This window comes from Lynx canadensis, chromosome D2, assembly GCF_007474595.2.
Source record: "Lynx canadensis isolate LIC74 chromosome D2, mLynCan4.pri.v2, whole genome shotgun sequence".
NCBI lineage: Eukaryota > Metazoa > Chordata > Mammalia > Carnivora > Felidae > Lynx > Lynx canadensis.
Window position 1 is genome coordinate 66859299 of NC_044313.2, and position 22693 is coordinate 66881991.

The following is a 22693-nucleotide window of genomic DNA, read 5'->3' on the forward strand; positions in this document are numbered from 1 at the left end:
AGAGCTGAGATTTTCACAGAAAAACAATTGGTTAATTGATACAGAGTCATAATGAGTTATGGGCTAGCTGGCCAATAAGGGGTGACACAGGCCTCTTCAGACAGGCTCTGTGATTGCAAAGGTGTTTGTAAAGTCTTGCAGTGAAGGTGGCAATCCCTTTGTCTGACGTACTAGTACCTACAATTAGTGTTAAGGGGAATAAAGCCAATGGTACACAGACTTGATAGTGGTTGTTGTGTCCCTTTGATAGGCTAATTGCTGCCATATTGGGTGCTGGCCAAAAAGGGTATTAATTGATGTCAGAAATTCAAAGAATTCTTGGAAACGATCAAAACCCTAGAGGAGAAAGCAGGAAAAACCCTCTCTGATCTCAGCCACAGCAATTTCTTATTTGACACATCTCCAAAGACAACGGAATTAAAAGCAAAAATGAACTATTGGGACCTCATGAAGATAAAAAGTTTCTGCACTGCAAAGGAAACAATCAACAAAACTAAAAGGCAACCGACAGAATGGGAAAAGATATTTGCAAATGACATATCAGACAAAGGCCTAGGATCCAAAATCTATAAAGAACTCACCAAACTCCACACCCAAAAAACAAATAATCCAGTGAAGAAATGGGCAGAAAACATGAATAGACACTTCTCTAAAGAAGACATCCAGATGGCCAACAGGCACATGAAAAGATGCACAATATCACTCCTCATCAGGGAGATACAAATCAAAACCACACTCAGATACCACCTCACACCAGTCAGAGTGGCTAAAATGAACAAATCAGGAGACTATAGATGCTGGTGAGGATGTGGAGAAACGGGAACCCTCTTGCACTGTTGGTGGGAATGCAAACTGGTGCAGCCACTCTGGAAAACAGTGTGGAGTTTCCTCAAAAAATTAAAAATAGTTCTAACCTATGACCCAGAAATAGCACTGCTAGGAATTTACCCAAGGGATACAGGAGTGCTGATGCATAGGGGCACTTGTACCCCAATGTTTATAGCAGCACTTTCAACAATAGCCAAATGATGGAAAAAGCCTAAATGTCCATCAACTGATGAATGGATTTATGTACACAATGGAATACTGTGTGGCAATGAGAAAGAATGAAATATGGCCTTTTGTAGCAACGTGGATAGAACTGGAGAGTGTTATGCTAAGTGAAATAAGTCATACAGAGAACACCAGATACCGTATGTTTTCACTCTTATGTGGATCCTGAGAAACTTAACAGAAGACCATGGGGGAGGGGAAGGAAAAAAAAGTTAGGGAGAGAGTCAAACCATAAGAGACTCTTAAAAACTGAGAATAAACTGAAGGTTGATGGGGGGGGGGGTGGTGGGAGGGATGGGAGGGTGGGTGATGGGCATTGAGGAGGGCATCTGTTGGGATGAGCACTGGGTGCTGTATGGAAACCATTTTGACAATAAATTTCATATTAAAAAAAGAAATTCAATGAATTCTTTTGATCTAAACTGATCCAATTCAATTTTGATTTTCAAATCTCCAAGTTCCTCTCCTCTACTTCACATTCATAATGAGCCTGTTCTCTTTTCTACTGTTAAATGAAACCCACCAAGATGCCAGCTCACTAAACTGATAAAACTGCCCTTGCCAACAGTATTATGGGGAAATCAAGAATTCTGTGAAACCAGTTTTCTCCTTTTCATGATGTGGAAGGCCCCCTGAAATCTAGTCTCCTCATCTAATACCATGCTCTGCCTGGCCTGGACCACATTCATTCTGTCTTCCTTTAGCTCTTGGATTGCTCTTCACCTTCTCTTACCTATGAATCTTTGCACATGCTGTTCTTCTGCCTGGATCACTTCTTTCCTGAACTAATTTCTTGTTAAACCAAACCTAACTCATTCTGAAATATCCAGTACTTCACTGGGAAAGTTTTTGTTGATACTCCTCTCCCCACAGCATGGTTATTACATAGTTTGCTATGTAGTTCTCTGTAAACTTTCATCACAATGACAATGACTTGTTCAATAACATGTGTATCCCTCTGTAGGTTAAGCTGCCGAATACTGAAACTGTATCCTTTATGTTTATTTCTGTATCATTCGCACTTATCCCAGGACCTGTAACACAGTGAACTCAATAAATAGTTGTTGAATGAATTAATAAATGAGAGTGAGTGAGAGAAGAAATAAATGGTTTGTTCCAATGAGTCTATTGCTTTTCAAAGCATGGTTTGAAAGGATGTCATTGTGCAAGTGTGGCGACTTCATCAGGTTTAATAGAAACAGACAATCTTTGCCTAGGGGTCCATGAACTTTCTGGTTAAGAAGAACATTTTATTTAATGGTTATTATACTGTACTTACCTTGATAAGCTTCATCACCATTGGGACTACCAGGATCGCATTCCATATCTGTTTCAGACTATAATGCGAGTCTGACATCTACTGGTCATATGGGGTAGTACTGTGAATCCTATGACAAGACATTTTCATTTTCTCTGGAATCTTCTGTATTGTGAAAGCTAGGAAGGGCTTAGATTCTAACACATCTGACCACTTCATTTTTCCAAAGACAAAGCCATTTCTCATGATATGTATATGATCACTCAGGGCTATACTGTTAGTGGAAGGGATCAAACACTAACGTAGCCTTCCTGACAAAATCAGACTCTTTTTTGTTCTTATTCTTAATCATAATTCTGGATGGTAACAATTACATCTGGTCAACTATGTGTACTTTTTCCAAAAGGAAATGGAATAAATTATACTTGTTCCATATTATACACCAGGAATCTCTTACCCTTTGTAAGAAAAGCAAAAGACTTTATTTTCTACTTCCTGTCTAAGTATTTTCTGGATCTGAAGACAGCTGTTTGGGATCATGTGGGAAAAACTAGACTTACAAAACTTGGAATTTCACACCAAAAAGTTAGGCAAAGATATGGTGCAAGATGTGTATTGCGTGCCAGTGGATTGCCTGCCATTAGCAAGACTCTGAGGGATTAGAAACACACCAGAGGTTTGTGTTCCAAGAAGCCATGATCTTTAATGGAAAAACTGACAAACCATAACTGAAAGAGGTAGGAACTGCCTTCCTAATCAGAACAGACAGGATTGGTGTAAAACCTTCCAGAAATGCCTCCTCTGTGTACCTGGCAGAATTGGCTACAGAAGCACTAGTTTTTCCAATATATACATATTTTTATTTTTTTAGCTACCCCATTGGGACTGGATTTAACTGTAGTCAGCTTTTTATTAAAGTGTGGTTTGCAAGGAAACATGCTTCTTAACATTCCTGGGACCAATGCAGATTCATAACAAACCCAAAAACTCAGTACCTGCCAGAAGAGTTTTGCCTTTCCCTAACAATTCTCAGAACTGAGTGCTTCAGGGGCTGGGCTTCTGAAACAAACAACAACAACAAAAAAAGACGTGGCTGTCTGGAAGTTCTCACTGGGTATCTCATAAAATTTCTCTGGAACTCTTAGGCTCAGAATATACTTTTAAAAATCTTCCTTACTCAAGATAGTACCACCAGCTAATGAACATGTTCAGGCTGATCATTTTGTTCCATTAAGTTGGAAAAGTAACACCTTTACTTCATACCCTTAGGAAAAACCTGATAATGAAAATAGCACAGGGTTCTGAATGGGTTAAGAATCCATTGAGGTACTATTTTGGTCCATTCAGGGTTGGGACAAAACAAACAAAGAAAAGCTTTCCCTTTGAGAGGAAAAATACCAAGGAAAATGTCAATATTCATTCAATTATTCCTTTCTAATGACAGTCTCTCTTCCAGTCTCAACCACAAACATGGAGAATGATGCTCACCATCCTCCAGACATGATCTGGAATGTCCTTAATTAAATCTGAATTCCTGTGCACCCTTTCCATCTCAACACAGTGCCCATGGCCAAGGGCAATGGCACTGACTGATGGCACAATTATAGAGCACCGCATTGAGGTACTGGAGACCTTTGTTCTTTGGAGAAGGAAAAGAGAATGTTTATCCAGAATTTCAGTATATGAGTTATGTAAAGACCAGGAGGTGCACATGAATGTCCAAGGTAGGTGAAGGTTCTTATGACTTGACCATTACTACCACTCAGAGTTCTTACACTCTCTGGACTCCAAATTATGCTCAGAATTCTCTGATAGCCTAGAAACACTGCTTAATGCAAGTGACAGTCCTCCCCTTGAAATACCCGTGAAGGACAAACAACTTCCATCCCATCCACCATACCTTCTCTGATCCATATTAAAGAGTATAGGCAATGAGAGCTCCTGGTTCTAACAGAAGTTCAGCCCTCTCATCATTCCACACCTGTCAATATATTTCCTTTTGTTTCTACCTACTCTTACAATTAGCTACATTTACTCGAAATTCATTTTCATCTCTTCCTTGACTCACCCTTTTATTTCATAGTCAACAATCAAGATCAAACAGTCCAGAGTAGCCTTGCAGATTTACCCTGAGGCACCAGGACCAAAAATATTAACTGGCCTTAATCCCTCTTCCTGGCCCTATAAGTAGGATATGACAGTAGTGGGATTTTTATGCTGAAAATAACATAAACACTATATATACATTTGAGAATTTTCATATTTATCCAAAAATTTTTGCCTAATTAAGGATTACCTTAAGTGATTTTAAGTTCTTGAGTTCTTGGGTTCATTCACATGGACAATTGGATACAGTTTTTTTAAAACAAAAATAGTCACTGGGCACCTGGGTGGCTCACTAGATTAAGCATCCGACTTCAGCTCAGGTCATGATCTCGTTGTTCATGAATTCAAGCCCCACATGGGTTCAGTGCTGACAGCTCAGAGCCTGGAGCCTGCTTTGGATTCTGTGTGTCCCTCTTTCTCTGCCCTTCCCCTGTTCACACTCTGTTTCTCTCTCTCTCAAAAAATAAATAAAAGTTAAAAAAAAATTAAAAAGCAAAAACAAGAATTGTCAGTATGTAACAGTTTTTAAAAGTGTGGGCTCTGGTTCATGTCTGCCACTTCTGAGTTAGGAGACCCACGCAAGGCATTTAACCCCTCCAAAACCTGGCTTCTTATTTATAAAATGCAGATAATAATAATACTTGCCTATCAGACTGTCTGGGATTATATCAGATAATGCACAAAATGCACTTAGTACGGTAGCTCGTGCATTGTAAACTGTGTGTTTTTTAATATATAAAACCATCATTTCATAAGGTAGGCATTTCAGCATACACTGTCTCATTTATTCCTGATAACTCCTTAATGTAGGTATTTTGTTCCCATTTTGGAGAATATTGTCTCTCTCCTAAAGATACAACTTTCTACACAGCTTTCCCATAGAGAATTTTCTCAACCACATACCCCGAAGTCCAGAGGCAGGGGCAGCACCCTCCTTTCCGTTTTCTACGCTATTGTTCCTGCACCTTCTTATAAAAACCCCTGCTCCATCAAGACTTAGGCTTTTAGCTCTTCCATCCTCTACCCTTCTTTGTCACTATTATCTCCTATCTCTATATCCAGAGCCTCACACCAACACCCTAAAAAACATTTATATTAATACCAAACATCTTGGCTTCTGGGCTTCTTATATCTTTCATCTCTAGTCACCTTCTCCACCACTCCCAACGTTGCTTGTGTGTTTTCATTACCACTCTCTGAACCTTGTTATCACCCAGAAAAGTTCTACCTTCAAAATCAAGAAATTAGATAGCTCACAACTCTTATTCTTTCAGGTGGCTCATTCAGTTATTTCTGTTAAACCAACTCTTTGAATGCATTTGACGACCCTTACAATTTCTCGTTTATCTGGGTGCTTCTTACTCTTCCTTTCCTATTCTTTCATTGAATCTACTTGGCTCTTTTCAGTGAATCCAACTATCAACCAAGGTTGCTGAGTATCATGGCAGAAAATGCAGCAGGGCAGAGTGTTGTCATGTGTTCATGATCAGCATCTTCAACAGGACATGAAACACTACAAGAAATACTACTGCATTTTTATCAGTTTATCAGTTCTCTTTCCTATTCTCCATAGTGAGGATTCCATACATTCTCCACTGTCTTCAATTATCTAACTTCCTCACATCCCCCAATATTCAAAGCAGGTGGCACCAACTCCTACTTCACAGAGAAGGTAAAGATCCTCAGAGGAGACACCCTTTCACTTCCCACTACCACATTTACAAACCTAGGTGCTTATGCAGACATTCTTCCACCTTGCCTCCTACCACTATAGAAAAGGACCTTTTTTCTAATTAAAGCTTATCCCCCCACCAGTCTGCTACCAAGGGAGAAATCCTGCTTTATAAATTATCCCCTCTCTCTTCTGTCTTAAGTCTCTTGCTCTCCACTGGATTATTACCATCATCTTTTAAACATGTTCAAGCTTTTTCATCACTTAAATTTGAAAAAAACCCTGACATGCGTATTTACCTTTCTCCATTTCACAGATAATAAAATGGAGGTTAATGGAAATTAAAGAGAAAAGGACAGAATAGGGTCCAAATTCAGGACATTACAGCCATACATAATGCCTTTACTTATGGTGCTGTGCTATGTTCTGAGCAGTTTGTCTTGCCTAAGTATTATGGCACTCTCATCCATGGGCCATGGATCTATATCTATCTCTATTCTAGGTATCTTCATAGAAGATTGGATTGATTTCTTGGCAAGCCAATCTACTGATCAATGCTCCAACACTATGACTTCCCTCAAGGCCCCAAATGATAAAAGGAAATAGTTGGATAGACCTAATCTGTACTTGAGTTGCTCTCCATCCATAAAGTGTGACTGATAATATATCTTCTTCCCACTCTCTAGTATCATTATCCTCCTACTCCCTGACTCCGTTTCTCATCAGCAATGTAATAGAGATGGCAAATATCACTCCTATGGAAGGTTTTCAATTGCTGAGGGGGAAGGTGTGACATAAATGCTCAATATAGCCATCTTTTTGGGGAAACTAACTCTTGCTTACATTGACAGAAAACTGTGATATGGATGGAGCTGGGTACATTTTCTTTAGAAGGGAGAAAATAGACCAAGGAGGAAGAAAATTAGGTAAGCATCTGGAAGAAAGACTCAGAGAGGACCCAAGTGAAAACGTGGCCAAGCAATTAAATCAACATCCACTGCTGCAGCTATTTGTGTCTACCCTTTGTTAGTCTTAGACCCAGGAGGAAACAAGGAGGCGTGTAGAGTGTGGGATATTTAAAGGAAAGAGAACTAGAAATTGAGAGGAAGTGAGGGGAGTGTAAGTCTTTACAAGAAAGATAAAAAAGAACAAGATAAAAAAAGAAACATTCTTCAACAAAGCTAATCTCTCCTTGTCAAAAAAAGGTTATGTGGAGCATAGAATAAGACTGTATGTCAATGTTTGCTCCTTGAATTTTACTTTCCTAGTAAAGATAGTAAAGCCTCTAAAATATAGGACTAAGTAAACAAAACAAAACAAAACAAAACAGACACTGTAATGCAAAAACAAAAAATTGCTTTCAACAAAGGGAAAATGAGAAAGCCTGAGATAAAATTAAATTTTAAACTAAATTGATGTAAAGTCTGAAGCTTAAAACTGTAGAAAGAAGTGATATTGGGGTCAAAGCCTGAATTTTCAGCTAAGTAGCTATGTGATGTTTGTCAAGTCATACTTAACCTATCTGAAGTATCCATTTCCTACTTCATAAAATTATGGAGATTGATTAGATCAGCTATTCTCAAATTGTGGGTTATATTCCATCAAGAATAGCTTCTTTTAATGAGCCCTGTTACTGAGGAAGATTGATTAAGCATGGGAAGAGGACAAAAACTTGAGAAATACTGGACTTTCTCAAAGATTTATTCATTAAGATACAGAATAATTTCACTTTTATAAATTCATGTAATTAAGTCCATTGAAAGGAATATACATAGAATCTGTCACATCTTTTTTTTCCTGCAACATCTGTTTTATTTTCACTTACCTGAAAATTTAATATAAAGGAACAGATAGCAATAGGTGACAGAAACAAATTCTTGATAGAATCTGTAGGAAGGCAAAGTCCTTTTTCTCTTTGTGTGTGTCTTAAGATAAGCAATGAAGAGATAATAATAGCTTTTTAATTACTCTTGTACAGGAGTTAAAGTTGCCTGGGGTCAAGGGGACAAGTGAGGGTAATGAATAGCAATCAGTCTTCAATTACTCTTTTTGTCAATGAGCCACAGAGACTAAAAACCATCTTCAGCCCCCAAATAGCACAGCACTGGCAAGGGAGTCAATCCAAACTAGAAAGAGAAAATCAGAACTTCCTTCCAATGCATGGCAGAAACATATGGCTTTCCATCCATGATATGATCCTTGCCTACCTTGTTGGCAGAGTAATGACCCCTGTCCCCACCCAAAGATTCCCACACCCTAATCCCTGGAATTTGTGGATATGTTATCTTGCATGGCAAAAGGGATTTTGTATATGTGATTAAGATCACAGACACTGAAGAATATTATCCTGGATTATCCATATAGGTCCATTTTAATCACATGAATCGCTAAAAGTGGGGAGTCTTCCCAGCTTTGGTCAGAGAAAAAGATGTGGGACAAAAACAGGGTCACAGGATGCTAACTACATTGCTGGCTTTCAAGATCAAAGAAGGGGGCCACTAGCCAAGGAATGTGGGTGGCCTCTAGAAATTGGAAACACAAGGAAAATGTTTCTCCCCTAGAGCCTCCAGAAAGGAATGCAGCCTGCCACACCTTGATTTCAGCCTACTGAGACCCCTGTTAGACTTCTGATCCTCAGACCTGTAAGATAATAAATTTGTGTTGTTTTAAGTCACTAAATTTGTGGGACTGTGTTATGGCAGGGTTAGAAAGCTAATGCACTGCCCAACCTGTGAACCCCAACTGGTGAACAAGAAGCCAAAATTATGAAACAAAATCTTTTAGCACAGAATTTCCCTATCAGAAAATGCAAACAGGTTCCATGAACCTATTTTTCTCAGGTCAACAAAATGTTTGCAGGCAGTTAGACTGCTTTGATCCAGAGCTTAGTGCCAGCCGGGCAAAAAGAAGCCAAGCATTTCCTAATGTCAACTACACACAATATTCTTGACATTTTCAGTTGGCTTATTGAATTCATCTTTGGGAGAAAGAGAAAATGATGTCAAACAGAAGGCATTTATGGAGATACTAGTAAGAACCAAGCAGCATCTTGATATGTGACAAGTGGAATGTCATCCAAAATAACCCCAGACAAAAACACAACAAAAGTCTGGCCAAGGCCAATTAATCAAGAGAAAAATCACAAAGAGCATTCAAGGTCTTTGGCCCTACTTCTAGTCTTACTTCTGGGACTTCAAAACTATTCGTTTGAAACTAACCCCTTTGAATGACTGAACATTCCCCAATTTTCTGAAGACAAGAGATTCTTCAAAGCTTTGTTAAACTCAAATAAAAAAATTGATTAAACAACAAACTTGGTTTTCTTTTAACATTGCATCCACTGCATTGATTGGTTGTTTTGATTTCATATCGATATAGCTTACATGATGTAAACGGCCAACATTTTCCCCAGGGTTTGGTAACTTTGTTTCTTTTTAAAAACAAACGTGTTTATAATCTGTTCTTTTCTGGGTGGTCACAGTGAAAAACACCCATTTGAGGCCTTTCCTGACTTCAGAAGTCTTCGTTGTACTCCTTGTGATTTTTCTCCACATAATGGGAAGCTTCTATCAACAATATAATAGACCTTGTTGGGTCCTCTAATGGTTATTGGCTTGGTCTTCCCAGTACATCCAATTGTCCTGCTGTGACTTCAGGATGAAGTACAGATGCTCTGCTCCAATTTGGGGGTCTTGATGTTGCCTGTGAAACCATCTGCCAGCTCTGGAATTTCCTTTTTTAGTTAAAGGAGTGTCTAGATTTTCTCTTTCTTTCAAGAAATTTGTATATTTTATCCAAATTGTGAAATTTATCAGCACAAAGTTACCATAATATCTTTAAATGTCTGTAGAGTCAGTACTGATAACCCCTTTTTATTTCTAAATTTGATTACTTGGGTTTTCTCTTGATCAGTCTTGCCAAGGACTTATCAATTTTATTAATCTTTCCAAAGAAGCAATTTTTGGGTAGTATTGACATTTTAACAATATTTGCCCTTCCTATCCAGGAACATGGAATCTTTTTCCATTTTGGTTGTGTGTGTGTGTGTGTGTGTGTGTGTGTGTGTTCTTTAATTTCTTTCATAAGCTTTCTATAGTTTTCAGTATATAGATTTTTCACCTCTTTGGTTAGATTTATTCCAAAGTGTTTTATGGTTTTTGGTGCAATTGTAAATGGGATCGATTCTTTGATTTCTCTTTCTGTTGCTTCATTGTTGATATATAGGAATGCAACCGATTTCTATGCATTGATCTTATATCCTGCCACTTTGCTGAATTCATGGATCAGTTCTAGCAGTTTTTTGGTGGAATCTTTTGGGTTTTTCATATGGAGTATGATGTCATCTGTGAAGAGTGAAAGTTTGACTTCTTCATAGTCCATTTGGATGCTTTTTAATTCCTTTGTGTTGTCTGATTGCTGAGGCTAAGACTTCCAATACCATGTTGACTAACAGTGGTGAGAACAGACATCCCTGTCTTATTCCTGACCTTAGGGGGAAAGCTCTCAGTTTTCCGATTCATACATGGCTTTTATGATCTTGAGGTATGATCCTTCTCTCCATACTTTCTTAAGGTTTTTATCAAGAAGAGATGCTATATTTTGTCAAATGCTTTCTCTGCATCTATTGAAAGAATCATGTCGTTCTTGTCCTTTCTTTTACTGATGTGATTGATCACATTGATTGTTTTGCAGATATTGAACCAGCCCTGCATCCCAGGTATAAATCCCACTTGGTCATGGTGAATAATTTTTTTAATGTATTGTTGGAGCCAGTTGGCTAATATCTTGTTGAGGACTTTTGTATCCTTGTTCTTCAGGAAAATTGGTCTATAATTCTCCTTTTTAGTGGGGTCTTTGGTTTTGGAATCAAGGTAATTCTGGCTTCATAGAAATAATTTGGAAATTTTCCTTCCATTTCTATTTTTTGGAACAACTTCAAGAGAATAGGTGTTAACTCTTTATTAAATGTTTAGTAGAATTCCCCTGGAAAGCCGTCCAGCCCTGGACTCTTGTTTGTTAGGAGATTTTTGATTACTAATTCAATTTCTTTACTGGCTATGGGTCTTTCAAATTTTCTATTTCTTCCTCTTTCAGTTTTGGTAGTTTATGTTTCTAGGAATTTCTTCATTTCTTCCAGATTGCCCATTTTATTGGCGTATAATTGCTCATAATCTCTTATTATTGTTTGCATTTCTGCTGTGTTGGTTGTGATCTCTCCTCTCATTCTTGATTTTATTTATTTTGGTCCTTTCCTTTTTCTTTTTGATCAAACTGGCTAACAACGTGGATGGAACTAGAGAGTATTATGCTAAGCGAAATAAGTCAGTCAGAGAAAGACAATTATCATATTATTTCACTAATATTTGGAATATAAGAAACAAAAAAAGTGAATATGGAGAAAGGGAAGCAAAAATAAGATAAAAACAGAGAGGGAGACAAACCATAAGAGACTCTTAAATACAGAGAACAAATAGGGTTTCTGGTGGGGTGTTGGGTTGGTGGATGGGCTAAATGAGTTATAGGCATTAAGGAGGGCACTTGGGATGAGCACTGGGTGTCATATGTAAGTGATGAATCATTTAATTCTATTCTTGAAGTCCTTATTACACTATATGTAAACTAACTTGGATTTAAATAAATAAAAAAAAGATATTAATCATTCTCTTGGTTTCTGGCATTCAACATTTGTATTGAAAAGTCAAATTTCAATCTTACTGTTTTGAAGAAGGATGTCTTGTTGTTACTATAAAGAATTTTCTTTTTATACTTTGCTTTATCAGTTTGAATATAATGTGTCTAGACTGGTCTTCTTTATATTAATCCTTCTTGGGGTTTTCAGTACTTCTTGACTCTGTATGCTTGAAGTTTTCCGACTTATGGCAAATTCCTGACCAGTATTCTCTCAAATGAATTGTTTCTATTTCCTTTCATCAATTCTTTTCCTGGAACTCTAGTTACATATGGTAGTCATTTTAACCATCTATCATACATTTCTTATACTCATTCTATATTTTAAATCCTTTTTTTCTGTGTGTGTTTAGATCTGAATATTTTCTATTACTCTGTATTTCTGTTTAATGATTCATTATTATTCCATACTTGATCTGCTGAATTCATAATATCTGATACTGTATTTTTAAGGTTAGAATTTCCATTTGACTCTATGCTTTTTTACAGATACTAGTTTTCTGACAAAACTCTCCATCTTTTTAAAAATACTTTTGATCATATTAATCACAGTTATTTAAAAATTCCTAGTATTATAACTCCAACATCTTGACTATTCCTACTGTCTGTTATTTTGTTTTTTTATCTGGTCCTATTTCTTGGCATTCCTAAGAATTTTTCATTGAATGCCAAACATTGTACATGAACAACTTGTAGGATCTCTGGATGAAGTACTCATTCTCTTTGGAGGACTTAATTTTTTTCTGACAGGCAGATAGAGTATGTGAAAACTAACTTCATCCAATCAAGACTAGGCTTAAAGTTTTATTACAGCCACTTTGTGGCATAAAAAAAAGATGGCTTCAAATTCATTGACATACCTCCCATTGAGCTGAGGGGTTTAGCTCTTCTTCTCTTACAGTCGGGTAGGCTCTGGGACTGTGACACAGAATAAGGCAGAAATGATTCTATCCCATTGGGGGTCCAGGTCTTAAAAGACTACTAGTTCTACTTCTTATATCTTAAAATGCCCACTCTAGGGGAAGCCATTCACCATATAAGAAATCCAGCTACTCCAAGACTTCCATGTCTGAGGAAGCTCAAACTAGTCATGTGGAGAGAATTCTTATGTGGATAAATGACCAACCACTCCCCAGATATTCCAGACTTCCAGCCCAGGTTCCAGAGACTTTAGTGAAGTAGCTTTCAAATGAATCAAGCCTCAAACACCATAGGGTTGCACATAAAGGACACCAACCAAAAGCCAACCAAGTAAATCTGCCAACCTTTAGAACTGTGAAAGATAATATATTATTGTCTTAAACTTCTAAGTTTTGAGATGGTTTGCAAAACAAAATAAATAATGGGAACATTATTTCAGGACTGTCTTTAATTCTATGGCTTAGCCCTAACCCTTAGTGTATTTCCCTTCTAGAGTCTCAGCTAAAGGCATCAGGGTATTTTCCAGGGCTTCTCTGTTTTGTTGAGCTCTGAACCCCAACCTGTATTTACTCAATGTTAGATGACTGTCAAAAATCTGTGCTCAGCTTCTGAATTCCACAATTTTCTTCAGAGATTTGGTTTACTTTATGTCATGCAAGCAAAGCTAAGAGTTGGTAAATGCTTCATGAAATTTCACACATAATATCAGGCTCATTTCTTTAAGATCCCCTTCTTTCTAGGACTTTGGGTCTTCAATTCCTTGTTATCTTGGCAGGCTCGAGCTCCAACATCTGTTTCCTCACCCAAGTGAGAATGTAAAACTCCCAGAGTGCATCTATCTGTTAGGCTTCTATTCTCCAATCTATAAACTGGCCAATCTCCCAAGAAAAGATGGGCTGTCCCCGGCATACCTCATTTCTTATGGAGTCTTGGCTGACTTGGCTACACCCTAGTGCCTTCAAACTATTGTTTTATCCAGCTTTTACAGTTTGTCTTTGCAAGAGCGTTAGTTTGATACAAGTTATTCCATCATGCCAGAAACAGAAGTCCTAAAGTTCAGACAAACTTCTTGATGCTGTACACATTCAGTCTTAATAGTCTTAGATGCTCTTTGATCTTTTCTTCAAATCCTTTATAGGCTCAATTTCTGACTCTCCCCACTTGTTTCTATACCCCTCCAACATATTCGCAACTTCCAGACCACAGAGACAAAAGCCTGGCTGCTAGTTTTGGTGAATTTTCAGTCATGACAGAGGTGAAAGAAGAAACTTGCTTATCATATTTCACTGTTCCGTCTTTCATATTTCACTGTTGCTTCTTTTGCTGATGCATCCTGTGATGCTTTTTCCCTTGCTAGCCCCCACACACTGGTCAACTATTCTGAATCCATTTTATGCAGCAAGAAATTGTGTTCCAAGAATTATTCAGAAAATCCTTAATTTATCATCATCATCATCATCATTATCATTATCATTATCATCATATGTTCACTGAAAACACGTGGACACTGCAATTAGATTTTTCTCAAAGTGACTCAGAAGGAGGTAGCCCTTTGACTTCATCTGATCAGGAAGGAGCTGAGCCTGCTCTGGCAATTAGAACAGAATATTACAACATACAATTTCCTTTTATTCTGGTCTTTCCAATTTTGGCAAACACAAATATCCCCACCCTGTGACTTGTAGAGTGCAGAAACTCAAAAGGCTAGGCAACAAACTACACTCAATTCCACAAGTAGTTAAAAGGGGGAAAAAAAAGTACTCGTTGAACTCTTTTGCTTGCCAAAAAAAAATGAAAAAGGAAAAAACCCAGTATGTTCTATTGTAAGGGACTTTCAGTTGACATCTTGCACCTGATAAATTGCTTTGCCTTTAGTTTCCAATTTAAAAGATATTTTCCCACCACAATAATACTTAGGGTATTAAGTTATTCTTTCTATTTTAAATTTACAAATTTACTCAGCAATACAATTACCACGTATTCAGTTATACTAAGTATGTTTAAAACTCAACATGCAGTGTCCATTGCATAAAATGGATGGTTTGGAAAATGTTACAAGTATCATTATATTTAAATTGCTATGTTGCTCCTAACATTGAGAGATAGGTAAGGAGTAAGCAAAAAGAAATAGAGCAAATGAGAGAGGAAAGAAGGACAACAATTACAGGGTTAAAAGAGAGAAAAGAAGTTGGCAGGTTTAGAAATAAGTACATATTCACATTTTTAAAAATATCTCATAGCTTTCTAGATTTCTTGCATATTAATTTCTCATTACTAACCACTTACGTTTTTCAAAATGTGCTGATCAAAACGTGTTTGCCTAGATTCATCCTTGTTTCCATGTCCATTTTTACCCTAAGGCCATATCTTTCTGAAATACTTTTTATTTTATCTTTTACTGGCTTGAGAGGTTGGAGATGAGAAACATTTTAATTTTCCAGACTTCACATTTTGCAGCTGATTAGCTTTTTTTTAAAAGCTCATCTTATTTCATTTTTATCAGGCAGCAACTAACAACCAACTGATGCTTCCAACGTTGTACCTAGAGACCTTCTCAGCCAAATCCAAAAATTCATTAAGGATATGTTCCATTCTTGGAGATACCACAGACAATTTGCAAGTCATTTCTTTACTATATAATATAGGTTGCTATTTTCCCAGCCTCTCTAAAAATTTCCTCACCATTTTTCCAGCCTGAGCTTACAGTTTGCCCATCATTTTTCTAGCCTCCACTTACCACTTGGACAGAAAGCCAATGCTACATATTTCAAGATTTCATTATAGGCATCTATTTCTATATCTGCTAGTAATTGCTATGCAATATATCATTTCCAAATTTAGCAGATTAAAACAATACTCATGTTTCTCATGAGTTTGAAGGTTGGCTAGGCAGCCTTGCTAATCTGGACTGGACTTGACAGTTCTTTTCTGGGCTCCCTCATGCATCAACAATCAGCTGGTGGTTTGGCCAAGGGCTCTATTTCTTGGGGGTTACCTCAGTTCTCTCCATGTGCTTCTTCACCCTCTAGCAAGGCATCCCAGCCTCTTCTCATGGGAGAGGCAGAGCTCTAAGATACTAGAAGTCATAAAAGTCAAGGCTAAAACTGGGCAAACTACTTTCTAGTGGCCATAGAAAGTCACAAGGGCAGACCATGCTCAAGGAGTCAGGGGAAATAGATATCACCTCCTGATGGGGCTGTAAAGTTATATGGATGCATGGATGCAGACAAAAGTGTAAGCTGGTGGTATTTTTTTATAGTCAATCTACCATAAGCTATGTCAGCAGTCAGCACAAAGTGAGTAGAGAACAATAAATCAAAGACATTGCATGCAAGAAAAACTTCAAGACAAGGTGGTATCTAACTACGTTTTATAGAACAAACAGGAATTAGTCAAGTGAATAAAAGGGAGAAAGGATCCCAAGTACAGAAACTAGTATGTGTAAAGACATTAAGCTGAGAGAAATCCCAGTAGATTCTAGGAATAGGGGAACATAGTATATTCTTGACTTGAAATGCCCTCTCCCTTCTTGTTCTCAGACATGTCTTCTTTGCTTAGAGAAATTATATGCCTTCCTCCAAGAAACCTTTCTTAATTTATTCCTTTTTTCAATCTATCATTGTAGCCTCATGTGGCCTTGGCACTGGAGTAAGAATCACTGGGTTTGAATCCTATTACCTTCACTTAGCATCTGAACAACCTATTTGTGACTTAGTTTCCCCATCTATGAAATGGTGGTAACAATTTACAGAGCTGTTGTAAGAATTTATTAAAATAATGCATATAAAGTGCTTAGAGTACTTCACTAGCTACTCTGGCATTCTTCATACGCAAAACAAAAATAAGGGGATTTCCTTGACTGATCCCCTGTTGTTAAATATTCTCCCCATCCCCACTCCCAGCTTTGTAAGTGCCAATACCAGGCACTTAGTAAGCTCCCTATAAATATCGATGGTTTTCAATATTTTTTGTTTTATTATTATTATTATCATCATCATCATCATAATCATTATTGCGAAGTACCGGTTTGCAATTCTGAATGGAACTACTTCTGTATGTTACTTTTTGTGTGTTTCCTTATCCTAGACAAACAACCCCAGACACTGGAGCTGGATCGGGTTATAGGATCCTGGGATGGAAGCCACTGGAAGATTGCCAGTGGCTGCAGAGTGTGGGCCAGAGGCAGATCCAGGAGCTCTCCTGTGCAGTAAATGAGGTATGGGATAAAATGTGACTATTAAGAGCCCTACCTAAGATGCATCAAAGCAGGAACTGATGCCCCTGGGGCAGAGAAAATGGGTTTGGGAGAAAAGGTAGCAGGCAAAGCCTGAAGAGATCCCCTCTTTAGGTGTAGAGAAGTCTCAAGGGCTTTTCACAGGTAAAGTTTAACTGACTTAAGCTGCTTTCTCCATTAAAATAAAATCCTAAAATGCCTGGGTGGCTCAGTTGATTAAGCATTGGACTCTTTCTTGATTTTGGCTCAGGTCATGATCTCATGGTTTGTGGGTTTGAGGCGTGCCTTGGGTTCTGTGCTGACAGCTCAGAGCCTGCTTGGGATTTTCTCTCTCCCTCTCTCTCTGCCCCTCACTCACTCAGGCTCTCTGTCTCTAAATAAAATAAATAAATAAATAAATAAATAAATAAATAAATCCCTTTGAAAGGAGAGAGGGGCTGAAGATTGAGTTCCATTCTCAATGGCCATTTATTCAATCAATCATTCCTGCATAATGAAACCTCCATAAAATACCCCAAATTATGGAGTCTGGAGAGCTTCTTTTAGAGTAGGCAGTTAATTAGGTTCTAATAGGATATCTGGAGGCAGACATAGAGGAAGTCATGGCCAGCTATCAGGAAAGTCAGTCCTGTCATGGTAGCATTCCATAAGAAGCCAGATCATACCAGACAGGCCCAAGATGGCAGGTGCCATGACAGAAACCCCTAACCTAATTAGGAAGAAAAGGCAGAAAACCTTGCTTCCAAGAAATCTCCACCCCAAGTAATGAAATTCCACTCCCTAGTAAACAACTGTCGGTAAAAGATGGAAATGCAAACCCCAGGGCTCACAGCTCTCTCTCTCTTGAGCTCACCCACTCTCACACCTTCAGACTATACTTTTGCTCTAATAACCTTTCCTGCTTGTGTCATTTAATTTACTGTGCTGTATCTATATTTGAGTTCTATCTCTGATGAAACCAAGAACCTTTGGTAACATTTTGGGACAGGCTGGGCAAGGCCCCAAGGCCTGGGATCTCCCCAGTTCACCTGGCAATACTTCCAAGTTGATGAACACATCGAGGTATCAAGGTGGTAGATCCCAGTTCCACGGAGACTGAAGCTCCTGTGTTCAGACACCTTTTGGAACTTACCTTATGTACCTGCTCATCTGGCTATTTATTTTTAGCCTTTATAATAAAGTGTAATATTAAATATAGGATTTTCATTCCAGCAAATTATCAAATCTAAAGAGGGGGTTGTGGGATTCCTCAAATTAGTAGCCAAATCAGACAGAAGTGCGGATAGTCTGGGCACTTCACTGCAACTGCCATCTGAGGTGGGAGGCAAACTTGTGAAACTGAACCCTTAACCTATAGGGTTTGATGCTAACTCCAGGAGTTAGTGTCAAAATTTAATAGAAATAGTAGACACCCAGTTTGTGTCAGAGAACTAGAAAATCAGAGACATTCATTTGTTCACTCATTTATTTATGATTTTGATTATTCATGACACTTTACTCAAACTTTCAGTTTGGGAGTCTAGGTGAGTCCTCTTCCCAACTCCAAATTAACCTTTAACATAGTCAGCTAAAAACCTTAGGGTGAGAAGATTCAAGTTTTATCTGGTAAAAAGTTGGCTTTATCATCTCTCCCCAAAAATATCTCTATGTCAAACCTGAATCACTTCACAGACTTCCATGTTTCTCACCATAAGCCATTGCTCCCTTTTCCTACCTAATCAGAGAAGTTACTGAGACCAGATCTCCTCAATGCCCAGCCCAGAGACTTTACAATGAAATCCCACAATTTTGTATATTTGGAGGTATAAACTTTCTCCCCTCCCTTCTCTCCTCCTACAGAAAAACCTGAGACTCTTTAATCCACTGATTTCAAACATAGAAGCAACTCTGAAACAACGGATAACATTTGGGGTTGCCCAAATGTAACAGAAAGACATTCCCCCAAATAAGCAGTTCTTAAGGCCTACAGTCCTGTTCAACATTTTAAATTCTTTCAGTAAGTGAGCTAGTTACTGCACACAGGGAGATCCAGAATCCTCCATCTGCCATTTAATTTATTTGTTGGACATATGGCTAATATTTTAGGCCTTCTATGATAGATCAAGATTATTACAGTATTATAGATAAAGGTCCAATTATAAAATATGGTTAATGAAATATAGTGCATAAAGGTAACATTATATAAACATTCAATTTATGTCTGTGAAAAATGTTAATAGCATAGGCAAATCTAACACTTGGTGGGAAAAAAAGCAGTATACAGAACAGTGTATAAAATACAATGCCAAAAATATATACATACACACATAGAAAACAGGCCAAAAACACACGCATTAAAATGTTAGTAATAATATTAACTTTCTTTTATAACTTGTGTATTTTCCAAATTTTTCTATGTCAATATCTGCTAACTTTCTCCTAATGTAGGTTAATATTTTTGTTTGGGAACCACCAAGCCAAATGCAAATGCCAAAAATTTGGCTTCAACAGTTCATAAATTTGCTCATTAAATTGCTCCCTATCAGAATAACAGCAAGCAGTCCATTCTTTTCATAATGAGCTTTTTCATTTTTCTCTAAGATAGTCATAATCTTAACTTTATCTTAATCAATTTTCTCAAATTAAGCTGCAGTAAGACTTACTTTCCCCTGGCTTGTTACAAGTGTTATCTCTAAAGAGAAATACAATTTAACAAATGCAAAGGATGGGATGCCTGAGCAGTGGCAACAGTGAGGCTTGCTTGAGCTCTGCAAACTGACAATAGGATTTTCTAGAATCATACCGCTGTGACTTCCATTAGAAATCAACCAATATACTCATGCATGACAATGAGCCTCACTCTCTTAGAAAAGGCATAAGACAGCTTTTTAATACATTTAATTTTTCTTCTATTATCCAAGACCATATGTCGTTCCCAGTTGTACTTAGCAAAAGCTAATGGCAAATGAAGTAAAAAAGAAAATGCATTTGATGGGGAAAGTATTTGAGGGGTAGATATAAGATTCCTCACTAAAGAAAAGGCTAAAATCTAGGGGGGAAAGCAAAAAGAAATACAGTACTGTGGTGATAATCAAATTGCCTTCACATTTCCCCTTGCCGGTTTCAGAATAATTGTTACATACATATGAGGAACTAAACCGTTTTTTTTTACACCACCCTTATAAACAACCAGAATATTTTCACATTTAGTCAGGACCGTAAGAGAAAAAGACAGAAAAAAATTATTTCCTTTTGATTCTGATAACTCAGAAAATGGGATGGAAGGAAGTATGGAAACTCAAAGAGCTCCACTTCAGGACCACACAGCAAAGTTTCCATCCAGCACTTCAAGGGAGAGATCCACATGGCCACCCAGGGGTCCACTGTCACAGCCTTGTTGCAAAATGCAATTACATAAGGTACTGTATGCTTCAAAGAGCCTAACATTTACCAAATGAATTGCCTTTGTGGCCAGAATATTAATGATTGTTATCAGACTTGGCCCATAATAACTCTCCAGTGAGTTATTTCAAAAAGTTGTCATTTACTTTAAAAAGGCAGTAAAAGGGAAGCTTATTTTCAAAGTTAGATTTTTCTCCCCTTTTATTTTACCAAGCCCTATTTTGCCTCAGAATGTCTGCCTTGGTGAAATTCAATGGCTGTGCCAACTCTGTTACAGGACACACATAAACATAAAAAATTCTCAGAGATTACCTTCTTACTTAGGACTTTTAAGGAGTGTTCTTTGGCCCCAGCTGCATTAGAAGCATGGAAAGTTATTTATTTAAAAATACAGGTTTGGGGGTGCCTGGGTGGCTCAGTTAGTTAAATGTCAGACTCTTGATTTTGTCTCAGATCATGATCTCACGTGGTGAGATCAAGCCCTGCATCAGGTGTAGAGCCTGCTTCAGATTCTCTTCCTCTCTCTCTGTCCCTCCCTTGCTCACTGATTTTGTTTTCTCTCTCTCTCAAAAAAAATTAAAATTAAATACACGTTTTTGGAATTCACCTCAATGCTAACTATATTCAATCTATCTGTAGGGATGGGGGATCAAGAATCTACATTTTTTAAATTCCTTCCCTAGATGATTTTCATACCCACTAAAATTCAAATGTTACCATTATAATGGAAAATTGTCCTTAGAATTCCATAAGCAAATCATAAAAATAAATATTACAAATATTAGTTTACTGCAACTCATGCACCATTAGTGGATTTGCCTGAATGAAAAGAGGCCATGCTCAAGTCACTCCTGGAGAGGTACTCAGAGGTATATTGACTTCACCAATGTATAAGTCACATGAACAATTTCAGTTGCATTTTCATTTAATAATCTTTCAAAATAAATGTCAGGTATTTTACATTCTATATTTTTCTTTTCAAAAGATGTGCCTGCCTGAAATCTAAAGTCACATTTAAATTTACAGGTGCCAAGAAAGAACAGAATAAACAGAAGTGACAGGAGGACCAAATGTAAAACATCAGCCCAACTGCCTGTAGGCTGCCAATATACACACCAGAATGCCACCCCAGACAAATTCATAGGAATAGGAATGAGTGAGTCTGGGGTTTAGATTCATGTTTCAAAACCAAATAGTCTAAGACAGAAGAGTTGTTTCTCAGAAAAGTGAGAGAGGATGCCATAGAGCAGAGGTTTCCAAACTTGGCTATAAGTTTAAATCACCAAGAAAGCTAAAAAAGAAAAAAAAATCAGTTGTTTGTTGCCTTATTGTGGAGTTTTGTGAATTATTTATATTTTCTGGACACAAAACCTTTGTCAGAAGTCTGATTTTCAATTTTTTTTCCCAATCTCAAGCTTACCTTCTCCTGTATTTAACCATGCCTTTCACAGACCAAAAGTTTTCAAATTAGATAATACCCAACTTACAAATATTTTCTTCAATGGATCTTGTTTTTGATATCTCAAAATTCTTTGGCTAACCCAAAGTCACAGATATTTTTACCTAAGTTTTCTTCTAGAAGTTTTAGTTTTATGTTACATTTATTTCTATAAAACATTTTGATTTGGTTTTTGTGCAAGATATGAAATATGGTTTTGATTTTTTTTCTATTTTTGCCTACGGGTTTACAGTTGTATATAATGTCTCTTTTAACTTCAAATTTTCTAACCTTTTGTTTTCAACTGTTTGGTTGTGATATGCTTAAGTGTGTGCTCTTGTTTGTTTGTGTGACTGATACTTATCTTTCTCGATGTTCTCTGAACTTCTTGAATCTGTGGTTTGGTGTCTGTCATTAATTTTGAATAATCGTCAATTATTTTTTTCTTCGAATATTTCATCTGTGCATTTTTCTCATTTCTCCTTCTGACAGTCCAATAATTCATATAAACAATTTGATATTATCCCACAGTTTGGGGATGCTCTGGTTTGTTTGTTTGTTTGTTTGTTCTTCTTACAATTATTAACTCTTTTGTTTCAGTTTGGGTTATTTTTATTAACATATCTTCAAGTTTACTGATTCATTCCTTGGCTGTGCCAAGTCTACTGATGAGTCTACTGATGAGTCCATTCCCATTTTGATTTTTTCTAATAGTTTCCTTGTCTTATGAAATTATCCATATAACATTACACATTGTCCAATGCTTCCACTGAACCTTTTCTATAGAAACTACACTTATTTTAAATTCTCTGTTAGATAATTCCAACGTCTCTATAATAGCCACATCTGATTCTGTTGATTATTTTGTCTCTTGGGAGTGTGTGTGTGTGTGTGTGTGTGTGTGTGTGTGTGATTTGTGTAGAACATTAGGGGTAAATAGGT